General features: G+C 49.5%; 1 protein-coding gene across 1 annotated transcript in view; it reads left to right on the top strand.

Annotated features, from left to right (window-relative positions):
• The first annotated feature begins 1088 nt into the window (after window positions 1-1088).
• The window catches only part of NOS1 (nitric oxide synthase 1 (neuronal)), a 150240-nt gene continuing 137882 nt past the window's right edge, over window positions 1089-13446 (top strand). Inside the window, exon 1 of the mRNA XM_011928709.1 lies at window positions 1089-1379. The gene's annotated coding sequence lies outside the window, so the exon portion shown is untranslated. The remainder of the gene's footprint in view (window positions 1380-13446) is intronic.

Here is a 13446-nt window from a genome sequence, read left to right as displayed (position 1 = left end):
CAGGCCCATCCATGGCTCAGGAAACAGGCTCTGAAACTTGCCCTTGTGGCAGTCAGGAAGCGGCAGAGCTCTGGGGCTGGCGGCATTTCTCCAGGCCTCCTTCCAGTGTGTGGAAGACAGCATAGACCTCCATGCACCCTCATCAGCTTATTCTTTATTCCTTCCTCCCCTCCTCATCCCCCACACCCCTCTTCCTGCCCCCTAAGTCACACCCCCCTCCCCTGCTAGATTTGCAAGACATCTGAAAAGCATTTATTAGTGACAAAGGGGGTGGTGGTTTTCCTCTTTGCCTCTTCTCTGTGCAACTCGAAGCCTGAGTGGGTTTGCTCCACTTGGCAAGGCTGGGGAGGAAGAAAAGATCAAATCACCCAGAGCCAGGTGCCAAGTGTGTGTGTGTGTGTGTGTGTGTGTGTGTGTGTGTGTGTGTGTGTGTCTCCTCTCTTTCCTTGATTTTCCCCCGTTTTCCCAAGACTGTGTGAGCAGCAGCAACAGCCACGGGGAGATGCAAAATCCTTTGCAATCTGCCCAGGAAAAGACAGCTTTTGAGTCGGGTTTATATGGTTACCCATATGTTAGGGCCCCTAAGAAAGGAAGGGAAGCTGCGTTCTCTGTGTCTTCCCCTCCTCCAGCCCAGACCTTGGCCTCTCCACACCTGTGGCGCTCCCAGGCCACAAATGAACATGTACCCTCCATCCTTCCTCCTCCCCAGATGCCAGGCCTGAGTGTGGCTCCAGAAAAGACCAGAACCAGGCAACATTTCCTGAACAGGCTGCCTTTCTCCATCTGTCCACCCAAGAGCCAAGGCCAGAACCCAGGCTGCGACTCTGCAGGCTCCCGGGAGGGGCTCCCAGCACTGTCCAACCTGGGGGGCTGTGTGTTCCACTGTCCCATGAAGGAATGCTATCCCAACACTGATGCAGAGGCAGAAATAACCATCCCTGCCTCCCATGGGGCCTTCTCTGCCCAAATAGACCTGCCCTCCCCTGCGTGGCTACTACATTCAGCCCTCTCCAGGCTCCCAGAAATTGTCGTTGTGTGTGTGTGTGTGTGTGTTTCCTGATAGAAAAAAAAAATGGAAATTAGGTTATATAAAAGATGTATGCTTTGGAGCCCAGAGCGGCTCTTTTAATGAGGGTTGCGACGTCTCCCTCCCCACACCCATAAACCAGTAGGGTTGGACGTCACTACTAATTCGTTTCAGCGATGATAGGATAAAGGAGGGACATTAAGAAATAAATTCTCCCTCACGACCCTCGCTGAGCTCACGGCTCAGTCCCTACATATTTATGCCGCGTTCCCAGCGGCTGGGTGAGGAGCTACTTAGCGCCGCGGCTCCCCGGAGGGGCGGCCGGGCAGCGAGCAGCGGCCGAGTGGACGGGGTGAGCCAGGGGCGCGTGCGGGGCGCCCAGCACTGCGCCGGGGAAGCTCGCAGCCTCCGTCCCGAACTTAGGTTCACTGAGGCTGAGGGAGGGGACGCAAGGGGAGGGGAGAAGAGAAAGGAGGAGTGGGGGCTAGGGGAGAGGGGGTGGGGAGGGATCTTGGAGGCACAAAGCGGAGGGGAAGGGGAGGGACGCGCGCGGCTCCTACCAGGAGGCGAGTGGGTGCAACCGGCGCCCTCCAGCCGCGCGGGGCGGCGGACTCGGAGGATTCGGAACCCAGAGCGCGGCGGCTGCGGGCGCCCGGGAGGAAGAGGAGGAGTAGGAGGCGGGCGGGCGGGTGCGCAGCGCGAAGGGGCAGCCTCCGCGCTGCCTGGCTCGGCGGCAGGTGAGTTCCTGATCCAGGCGTCCCGCGCCCCTTCTCCGTCCCCAGGGCTCCCCGCTCCCGCCCGAGTCCCTGGTGTGCGCGGAAGGCTCGGGCTTTGCTGCGCGTCCCAACTTGGTTCGGGCGGCCTCATTTTCCTCCTAGCGGGGGGCCCCAGGCCGGGGGCTCCGGTCCAGGGGTCTATGCGCCCAGACTCCAACTTTGCAGGACCCCAGTCGCTCCCCAGCCGCGCGCTCGGCTCCGAGCTGTGCGCTGGCGGTAATGGCGGAGCCCTTGGCACGCTCGCTACCTTCCCGCGGGCAGCCCTGGCTGGGGGATGCCAGTCCCTGGGGACCGTTGTACCTGCCCAAGCTCAACTTTACGCCTTCCTCTGTGACAGACTCTGCGGCCGAATCGCAACTGCAAGCCGCAGGTAATGGCGGAGTCTTTGGCACCGCCAGCCGTCCGCGGCTGGGGGCCCGAGGCTGGGAGGGCTCCGCTCCCCGGAACATCGCCTCGGCCTGGCCTCCAACTTTGTGAGGAGCCTCCTTGCGCTCTCCTCCCGCGGTCATGGCGGGGCCGCCCGCACCTCTCACTTCTTCGATCTGGGCGAGATTGGGGTGTAAGAGCGCCGTCTCCAGAACCTGGGAAAGTTGTGCCTCTCCCGCGAAGGAAGCTCTAGGGAGGCCGGGGGCGCGCTCCACCGCGGTTCGGGGCTGGGCAGTGAAACCAGAGCTCGGTGAGGTTGCTTCCAGGTGGCCAAGGGTCGGGGCAGGGTCCCCAGGAGATCTAACTTCCAGGGCCACTCAGGGACCTTGTGTCCGCGGTCCCGGAAGGGGCTCTCTAGGGACTGCGCCCCAGAGGAGGCCAGACGCTCGCCCCCACCCCCAGGGCACTGTGACCAGAGAGCTCGTGGCTCTCCAAGCTCCGCATCAGGCTGTCTGGGGTAGACATCCAGAGAGGAAAGGCTCTCACGGAGAAGGCAGCCGAGGAGGGCAGGAACCTTTCCAGTGACTCCCCTGGGTTCTGGTCCTAGATCGACCCTTTACTTGTGTGACCTTCGGTAAGTCTCTTCATCTTTCCCAGCCTCAGTTTCTCATCTGTAAAATGGAGAAACAGTACCTTTTTCGTGGGGCTGTCGTGAGGACCTTAAAAAATCATAAATGTGAATATGAAGTCAGAGTAAGTGTTCATAACGCAGGAAGTGTTGCTGATTTTTTTTTTTTTAACCATTATTGTAATGCTCTGGGACCGGATCTGGGAGACTCGCACGCAGGTCTAGGGTTTCCCGCCAGTAGGAACTGGGGGGTCTACCCCACAGGGTACTACAGGCTGCAGAAGGTTGCCCTCGCCTCCATCTCTAACCTGGTAATCCTGTGGAAGACGCATGGGATTCTTCCTTCTACTCCCATAACCCAGCTCAAACCTGCGCTTAGGCCTAAGAAAAGCGCGCACGGCCACCACGGAGGGAGGGTCCCTAGGGATGCCGCTAGGCAAGGGTGCGGTGCAGGCGAGCGCTCCTCTAGGCGTCTCATCTCACCTCTGGCGGCCCAGGACCTTGGGAGACAGCAGAAAGGAGCCCCCAGACCGCTCCTACCGAGAGGAATGAGGGAAAATTGCTCCCTTTCTTCAGTGCTAATTGGGGTCGGGGCAAACGCAAGAAATTCATAAACACACCAGGGAACACTGACGCAGCTCTCTGGAGCGTAGAATTTTCCCCCGTTATTTCTTCAGAACTGAAGATAAATCCCCCCAAGTGCGCATGGGTCGCGTCCATTCTCCGCCCTCAAGGCATCTCAGCGGATGGTTTGAGAAGCCTCGGCAGGTCTCTGAAGGAGGGGGTCTCTGTCCCACCAGCACCGCCACAGCAGCCCTGGCCCCTTTCCACTAGCCTGGATTTCAGAGGCGCTCTGAGGGGCGCACAGCTCTGTCACTGACAGCTCCAAGGCACTGTCACACATATTATTCACCTGGAGCCTCTTAACAACTCTCAGGTTGCCAGCGCAGCCATCTGAATTCCATTTTGCAGCTGTGGAAATTGAGGTGGGGCAAACCAAGCTACCTACCCATAGTCACCTAGCTGGTAAGTGACACTAGCCAAGACCTCAACCCCAATTTTCGGCTTCTTAATTGGGGGTATTTTGCGTGCATCTGGGCACCTACGCAGTCTGACATGTACCGGAACCTTGGCACACATAGCTGTATTTCCTGATACATCTGCTCAGCCAGAGGCCAGCCATCCCTATGGTCAGAGGCATGGCTTTGTCTCCACAAATTGTGTGATTGTTTTCCCCAGAGTCCCGGATCATGTAGAGAAAGAGTGAGCAGTGTGGTAGAGACACCTGGTGAAGACCTCAGCTTGAGGCCAAGCTTAGCTCACTCCATGGCTGTGTGACCTCAGATTGTTCACTTAACCTTTCTGAGCTTCAGTTCTGTTATCTGTAAAATGAGAACAGTAACTCCCACACGGGGCTGTTTTGAAGACTTTGTGATTATGTATGTGAAAGGTGTTCTAGAAACAATGCTGTTATGCCAAGATTGATGATTGTAAGGCAGGAAGGCCTTACAATCCGAAACAAATGGAGCCATTTGGGGCCAATAGTGTCATCGTGGCTTTCAGAGCAGCCTGCTTTTTGCCTTTTCTGTCTCCTCTTTATTTTTCCCAAATGGCCAAAGCCAGTCCCCAGGAGCCTGTGTATTCCATGGGGAAGGACCTCACGGAGAAGAGTGAGAGGGCGGGGGTGTTGTGACAGGTTAGGCTGCTCCCAGTGGGTCTCTGTGAGTAAGATGCAAAGAGTTGTCCAAGGTACCACTCAGACAGTTGTCCAGAAATTTCCTCGCTGGCAGGGTTGCTGATTTCCCAGGAGGCAGGAAGATTGGGAGGTCAATTTGCCTGCATATTGTGAGCACAGACAGGTTTGGCTGTGCCTGTTGCGCTCACAGTCTGCTGATGTTTTGGGGTGTCTTGTGACAAGACTTCGTGTGTTGCCTGTCACTCAGGTTCTGTGGGTCTGTGCAGGGCTTGGAATGTGGTTAAGAGCCACAGGCAACAATCAGTGCTCATGAGAACTGGGGCTTTTTCCCATTAGAAAATGGAATTTGTAGGCTGGGTGCGGTGGCTCATGCCTGTAATCCCAGCACTTTGGGAGGCTGAGGCAGGCGGATCACGAGGTCAGAAGATCGAGACCATCCTGGCTAACACGGTGAAACCCCATCTCCACTAAAAATACAAAAACTTCTCCGGGCGTGGTGGTGGGCGCCTGTAGTCCCAGCTACTTAGGAGGCTGAGGCAGGAGAATGGCGTGAACCTGGGAGGCGGAGCTTTCAGTGAGCGGAGATCACACCACTGCACTCCAGCCTGGGCGACAGAGTGCAGCTCCATCTCAAAAAAAAAAAAAAAAAGAAACCAGAATTTGTAGAAGTTGAATTTGGCATTTCAGGACCCTTTTAAATCTGGATTGTTTGAACGGGGGGCATGATTCCTGCCACGGATCAGTGTGGGTTTGCATGGTTAACACCACATAAGTTATAGACATGACCATTTTCCTTGTTCTAATATATGATAACATTTAAACATCATCTAATCCAGCAAACGCCAAACATCAGCCCAGTGGGCCTTTAGTGTCAGAATACAGCAAGTCACTGGTTAAAAGCAAAGATGCCAGACCCCACCCTAAATCTACCAAATCAGCATCCCTGGGGGAGACTGGAAATATCTATATTTTTAACAAGGCTGCTCCGGGAGATTCTAATACCCTCAGTTTTTGTCTGTCACCCTCCTTGTACAAATTGGGAAACTGAGGCCCAGGAAAGGCATGTGACTCGATGAAAGTCACACAGCACATTACTGCCAAAGCTGGGATAGAACTTCAGTGTCTTGACTCGTTGTCCAGTCCTCACCGATGATAACTTCATGTTTCCTTTGGTACAAGCCCTGTAAATGCCGGAGTTTAAAGAACTCTAATTTCATCTTTCTGATTGTCATTCTAACTTAGACCAACTGCTCAGAGGAGACTGAAAATAATTCCTCCCACCTTGACCTTGCTGGGTGTCAGCTATGTAATCTACACTTTCAGAGGGAATATTCCTACTTTTTTTTTTTTTTTTTTTTTGAGACAAGGTCTCTCTCTATTGCCCAGGCTGGAGTGTAGTGGCGTAATCACAGCTCACTGGAACTTCGACCTCCTGGGCTCAACTGATCATCTCTCCTCAGCCTCTCGAGTAGCTGGGACTATAGGCATGTGCCACCACACCTGGCTAATTTTTTTATCTTTGGTAGAGACAGGGTTTTGTCGTGTTGCCCAGGCTAGTCTCGAACTCCTGGGCTCAAGCCGTTTGCCTGCTTCGGCCTCCTTAAGTGCTGGGATTACAGGTGTGAGCCACCACGCCAGGTCTAGAAAAATTCCTTTTATAAGTGACCTATCAGGTATAACTTCTGCAAAGAAGTAGTCACAGAGCTAATAAACCCAGTTTAACTACCATTGATTTCACCAAAGCCATTGGTTTGAGCTCATTTCAGCAGCCCTTCGGCCTTCCACCTAGCCTTTGCAAATGTGTTTGTGCTGCTCACATGCCTATTCTTAAGGTAGAAGAATGATGAGCAGCACCCGGCAATGCTGGAAAATTGAGCCCATTCGAATCTTTTAAATGAAAATGATGTATCAACAGAAAGTGCCCCTAAGTCTCTAATTCAAGTATGGTTAACAGGGTATAGTGGACGTGGGTCTTGGCACAGTCATATGATGCTAAGGATGAACAGCAGTTACCATGGACCATTCGGCAGCAGACGTCAGCACATTTATCGTATGTGTCATGATACGTGTTAAATGGCAAGGCCAGTGCTGGGCCCCAAGGGCAGGTGCCCAGATAAAGGTGGTGTGAGCCCCACTCTAATGAAGCCTGCATCTGGCTAAGCGGCAAGCAACAGACAAGCCCTGTACCTGGCGTGGAGTTTCTGCAAGAGAGGTGGAGGTGAGGTGCTGTGGCAGCCCCCAGGGCAGGTGGTTGAGGGAATCAGGAAGGTCTTCTCAGAGGATGTGGCATCGAAGCCCGTAGCCTGATTTGTGGCACCCTCTCAGGGATAGGGTCCCCGGTGCCAAACGGCCAGCAGCAGCCAGGTTGAAAGGCAGGGCCTCACACTGAGAATCATCTCAGGAAACGTGAGAGGCCAGCTTGGGCACTTGTGGATTCTGTGACTCAGAGTGAGAGTTAACATCTCTGACTCTCCGGCATGTCATTCATGCAGCGGAGATTATAAGTACTACAGGGGGTTGTTAGGAGGATTTAATGGGGTAGTGTGTGTGTAACTCTAGAAGGGAAGCAGCATTGGGCCCATCTCAGTGATCATAACAAAGAAAAGAAATCATAAAAAGAGTTAGCCAGCCAGACGCAGTGGCTCATGCCTGTAATCCCAACACTTTGGGAGACTGAGACAGGAGGATTGTTTGAGCTCAGAGTTCGAGCCCAGACTGGGAAACAGAGTGAGACTCCATCTCTACAAACGAATTAGCCAGGTGTAGTGGCGTGCACCTGTGGTCCCAGCTACTCAGCAGGCTGAGGTGGGAGGATAGCTTGAGCCTAGGAGGCGGAGGTTGCAGTGAGCCGAGATTGTGCTGTTGCACTCCATCCTGGGTAACAGAGCCAGAACCTGTCTCGAAAATAAATTAATTAATTCATCAATTAATTTTTTAAGATTGCCAGTTGGTGTAATCTGAGCCCCTTTCTCTTGCTCAGCCTCCGTTTTCTTATCTGTGAAATGGAGTTGGAATTAAAGGGCATCTCCCGTGAGAGACCTGCAGATATGTTCTGTTAGTCTGGCAGAGGGTTTTTTTGTTTTCTGTTTGTTTGGATTGGGGGGCATTGTTTCGTTGGGTTTTGTTTGAAGAGTATTTTTTTTTCCTTTAGGTCACCAGCCTCACCGTTCAATATTGTTTAATTCACTTGTCTGGCCCTTCAAGGCATTTTAGTTTATAACCCCAGGACTAACTTCCCTCCAAGACCTTTACAGCTTTAACATCCTCTGCCTTACCTAGAGCAACATGGGCCCAATTGTCATCCAGCAGTTGCATTTATGATTTCTGCTGACATTTCCTAAGAGAAAGGTGGCCCCATTCAGGTGGAAAATACAGAAGCCCTTTGCAAGGGGCAAAGTTCCCATTTCCAGCCTGGGCATTTCCCACCTCTGATGTGTATGTTCTGTTTCCTGCTAAGACTGGGATTTCCTGGGAATGATAAGCCTTTACTTTTTCACCATCCACGATGCTTCAGGAGCCTACAGGTTTTCAGAGGTGCCCTGAAAAGCATCTCAGCTTCTGCTGGGAACATTTGCCCACTGGCATTAAATAATACTCAAGAATCTCTTCTTTATTCAAAACCTGACAGCTAAATTTTACTACCATGAGGATTAAAAAGGTGGGCCTTTCTGAAACCCATTTCCAGTTGGAAATGAAGAAGGAATCTTGTGAATTCAAAAAGCTTATGCAGCTTCAGGTAGTATCCATGTACAGCCGTTGTTTCCCAGCTAAAGTGTTTCTTGTCATAAAAAAGAGTGAAGTTAACCACTTCTTCATTTAACAAACACACCCTGAGCTCCCAGCTCTGTGCCAGACCCCACAAGAGAGGCTTCTGCATAAAGAAAGGGAAGACAGAGTCCCTACCCTCAAGGTGGCTCATGGTGTCCAAAAGAGGCATCCACTCACCAATAACTAGATGTAGTGGGTAAATGATGTGGGCAGTCCATCCTATTTAGTCACTAAAACAGCCACATGGATCACATTGGGCTCTATGTCATTCCAGGAATTTTCAGCATAAAAAAACGTAACCTCCAGGGATAAGTCAGAACAGTACTCGATCACAACTGACATATTTTGGGCATATTTTTCTCTCTAATTTTTTTGAAGCAGTATATCAGCTCTGGAATATTCAGTAACAAAAATGAAAGCCAGTCATGTTCACATGCCAGAAATCAGGTAATGAACACAGTTGATAGCATCTATGTGCTTGTTTGTTGTCTTAGCTGGCAATACCTTCAGTTATCATTTTGCCTCTAATATCATGGTAGTCACTGAAATGAAATCTCTTTCTTTCTCCCAAAGCACGGTATAAAATAATGGGACTGGATGGGTTTCTTGGCTTGATATTTTTATTGATTTTGATGATCTTTTTAACAAACATGCCAGACTCCTACATGTAGATAAATATTGTTTTGCTTCCAGCTGCCGTCAAGGTCTAGGATTTCTTGGGGGTCCCTTCTTCAAGACTTGCCTTCAGAAAGCATGATATTTCTTTCTGAATCTCCCTTCTAGTGATATCTTATTGGGCTTTTGAGGATGCAGTTGAATTTCAGAAACAGCAAGAAGTCATTGAGAGCCACATTTTTTTTTGGCTAAAATGGGTGATGACATTGGATGAAATGTAGAGATTTGGTGTTTGTTTGTTTGTTTCATTGTTTTTTTTTTCATTGTTGTTTTGTTTTGCTTTTATGGAGATGGATTCTCACCATGTTGCCCAGGCTGGTCTTGAACTCCTGGGCTCAAATGATCCTCCTGCCTCGGCATCCCAAAGTGCTGGGATTACAGGCATGAGCCCAGCCCAAAATGTGGAGATTTAGTTTAGAGGAGGGCTATTTTAAAAAAAATATGATATGATCAGGATGGCCTCTCTGGTTCAAAACTGACATCTAAGTCAAGCATTGTGCGCCATATACTTCATCTTGTGACTCTGACAATGGGAGCCAGCCTCCATGACGCTAAAACTCTTTCCTCGTGAGAACCCTTGACACCTATTTCTGCGAAGCAGCTTGTCTGCTTCTCTCTCCTAACCAACAGGGATGAGATTTATGACTTGAGTTGTCATTGTTTAGGAAACAACCTTAACTGAGTATTTGGTGAAGTTGTGCAAGTACAGTATGTAGTTAATTTTCTTAGGTGTAATAATGGTACTGTGGGTTTTGTGGGAGTCTATCTCTGTGCTGAAGGCATATGTGCTTAAGAATTTAGAGCGGAGACATTATGATTCTGCAACTTATTTTAAAATGGTTCATTTTAAAGGTAGGTAAGTAGGTAGGTAGATAGATAATAGATGGAGAGCTGGGTAGGTAGGTAGGTAGATAGATAGATAGATAATAGCTAGAGGATAGATAATAAGTAGGTAGATAGATGATTGATAAATACATAGGTAGATAGATGAATAGATAGATAACAGGTGATAGATAGGTAGGTAGATGGATTGGTAGATAGATAGATGCATAGACAGACGATAGGTACGTAGGTAGGTAGATAGATAGGTATGTGAATGGATGGACAAATGGATAGGTAGGTAGATAGGTAAGTAGGTAGGTGGGTGGATGGATGGATGGATAGATAGATAGATAGATAGATGACTGATAGAGAAAGACAAGTCGGTAAATATGAAAATGCTAATAGCTGTTGAATTAAGTTGAAAGTTTATGGGTGTTTTTACAACATTCTTTTACATTTTCTCTTTAAATACTTTATCATAAAAAAGTTGGGAGACAAGAATGGCTTTCAACTTTCCTCCTTGTTAAAATTTTCCAAGTTTCTTGGGAGAATAATATTTAGCCATCTCGTTTCTATCCCCTCACCTCCCACACGTGAATACATGTGCACACGCATATACGCACACATGAACACACACATCTCTCTCTCTCTCCCTCTTTTTTCCTGGAAGCAATAATCCTGCAATTTAGCAGAATGTCACTGTTTTTCATGGCAGTTTCTCTTTACATTTTTCCCTCAGCATTTTAATTAGGGCTGTGAGTCACCATGCTTTATGAGGGCTGGTGACAATGTCATTTACGGCTGTTTAGCATCCCAATTGAGCCCTCTTTGGCGGTGCTCATTACATCAGGGGCATTGAGCAGTGAGCAGGCGACAGTTCCCTCTGTCAGCAACAGAACAGGCTCAGGGCCTCTTGAGGGACTGAGAAATGAGCTTGAGGTTTGTTCATGGACTGAATGCACTTGAGCTTGAGAGGGTTGTGCAAAACTGAAGCTCTGACCTCCTTCTCAGTGATAGCGAGCTTTCTCCTAGGCCCATGCCTCTCACCTCCAGACATCAGCTCTTGAACACTTATTTACTTATTTATTTATTTATTTATTTACTTCTGTGACAGGGTCTTACTCTGTCGCCCAGGCTGGAGTGCTGTGTCATGATGACAGCCTACTACAACCTCAACTTTCCTGGCTCAGGTGATCCTCCCACCTCAGCCTCCTGAGTAGCTGGGACTACAGGTGTGCACCACCACACCTGGCTAATTTTTTGTAGAAACGGGGTCTCACCACATTGCCCAGACTGGTTTCAAATTCCTGGGCTCAAGCAATCTGCCTGCCTGGGCCTCCCAAAGTGCTGGGATTATAGGCATGAGTCACCATGCCCAGCAGGTTCCTGAACACTTTAGACCCCTCTGGATGATGGAGAAGAGGCAGGATTCTGAAGCCCATCAAAGCTGGGTCCAAATCCAACCACTGCCATTGATTCACTCTGTAACCTTGGCAAGTTATTTAATCTCTCTGTAAATTTCATTTTCCTCTTCTGTAAACACAGGAATAATTCCACTTCACTGCATTATTGAGACCATTAGATGCTTGGCACATGCAGGCTACTCCATCAGTTTCTCGGCAAGGATGAGGTTGGTGATTAGGATGACTTGGCTTAGACATGTCACGCCCTTGACTATCCATGTTCCTTCTGATATTCCTCATCCCTCGACCCAAGGGGCAATGGAAGTGAAGATTTGTCAGTCAGGGTCTAAGCAGGAAACAGAAGGCAGCTGCAGCTGGGACTTCCAAGATAATTTAATTAAGGAGCAGCTTATGGACACAGGTTAAGGCACCAACAAGAGGGTGCTGAAGTACTCAGGGACTAGCAACCAGGGCAGCAGTTGCCACTCCAGGCCTGAAGGAACAGGGGGAGGCAACAGTGTTACTGAAGCCCTTTGGGTCATGGAATGGAGCGGGGGTGCTGGCGAAGGGAAGGGTCCCTGTAGAAGCTATACTCAGAAGGGAATGCAGACCCTGCCAGACTACAGCACTAAGAGAGGGAGAGAGCAGAGAAAGATACCCTGGCCTCTCTCTGCTTCTCCCTCATCTCCTGTCTCCACATCCCATTGGCCAAACCCAATCAGATAATCAAATGCCAGAGAGCAAGAGACCTTTTTTTTTTTTTTTTTTGAGACAGAGTCTCACTTGGTCATCCAGGCTAGAGCGTAGTAGCATGATATCAGCTCACTGCAAGCTCCGCCTCCCGGGTTCACGCCATTCTCCTGCCTCAGCATCCGGAGTAGCTGGGACTATAGGCGCTCGCCACCACACCTGGCTAATTTTTTTGTATGTTTAGTAGAGATGGAGTTTCACTGTGTTAGCCATGATGGTCTCGATCTCCCGACCTCATGATCCACCAGCCTTGGCCTCCCAAAGTGCTGGGATTACAGATTTGAGCTACCGTGCCCGGCCAAGAGACCTTTTGATGTCCATAGAGGTCAGTCTCTTCGGAAGCCCAGATAAGTTTGGAGAATGAATCTGGGGGCAAAGGATGGAGCACAACTAGCACAGATGGGGGGAAAGAGGAAGAGCTGACCAATAATGGTGAGTAAGACCAATCCCGGTTCATCAGCTCTGAGCAAAAAGAAGTTTCCCTGAGTTGGGACATTCTGGAATGTCTCCATTTTGCTTCCCGGATCCAGAACATGCTGATGTGTCTTCAGTTTTCTGTAGGGTCCTTATGAAATCCTCAAAGTAAATCAGGCGTTTGCTTTCATTTCAAACACCCAAGGTACTTTGAGAAAATGGGAGTGGGTACTGTAAAATCAAGTGAACAGTGCCAGGGCATTGCAACCTAGCCTGCAAATTATAGGGTGGAGTCCTAAATAAAGCACCCAGTTAATTGAGGAGGTGTGGCTCATTGAATAATCTGTTAAAATGGTTTTGGTGTGCAGTCAACAGGTAATAAGTAAGTGCCTGTTGAATGCCCTCTCTGCATTGTCCCTGAGCACATCACACATTGTCCCATGACAATGGCGCGCTGTGCCCTGCCAGCCAGGCATGCAAGTTTATCAAAGTGCAAAAGGTTCTTAGATTTCAAAGCAAGGTTTTCTAAAGATAGCATCTCAGGAATCCTGAGATTTTACTGCTGACTTTCAAGGGGAGTTGTAGATTAAACTTGGAGAAACTTTCTTGGTGGAAATGACAGTGATGCTGTAGAAAAAACTCTGAAGTGGGAGCTGAGAGTCTGTGTGTCTCTGACAATGGTAATAACACCAGCCGGCCAGGCACAGTGGCTCACGTCTGTAAACCCAGCACTTTGGGAGGTTGAGGAGGGAGGATCGCTTGAGCTCAGGAGTTCAAGGCCAGCCTAGGCGACATAGCAAGACCCCATCTCTACAAAAAAATAAAAAATTAACCAAGTGTGGTGGCTCATGCCTGTAGTCCCAGCTATTCAGAAGGCTGAGGCAGGAGGATCCTCGAGCCCAGGAGTTCGAGACTGCAACTAGCTATGATCGCACCACTGCACTCCAGCCTGGGCAACACAACAAGACCCAGTCTCAAAATAATAAATAATAACACCAGCCAATGTTCTTCATGTACGTGCTACAGAATAGGTACCATGCTAAGCCCTGGGCCTGTATAAGCACATGTATCCAAAATATGGTGGTTACTCCACTGGTGGGACCCATTTTTTATTGTTTTAT

The sequence above is a fragment of the Colobus angolensis genome, unplaced genomic scaffold, assembly GCF_000951035.1.
Source record: "Colobus angolensis palliatus isolate OR3802 unplaced genomic scaffold, Cang.pa_1.0 Scaffold79, whole genome shotgun sequence".
NCBI classification, from domain to species: Eukaryota; Metazoa; Chordata; class Mammalia; order Primates; family Cercopithecidae; genus Colobus; species Colobus angolensis.
This window is presented reverse-complemented; position numbering and strand designations above follow the sequence as displayed.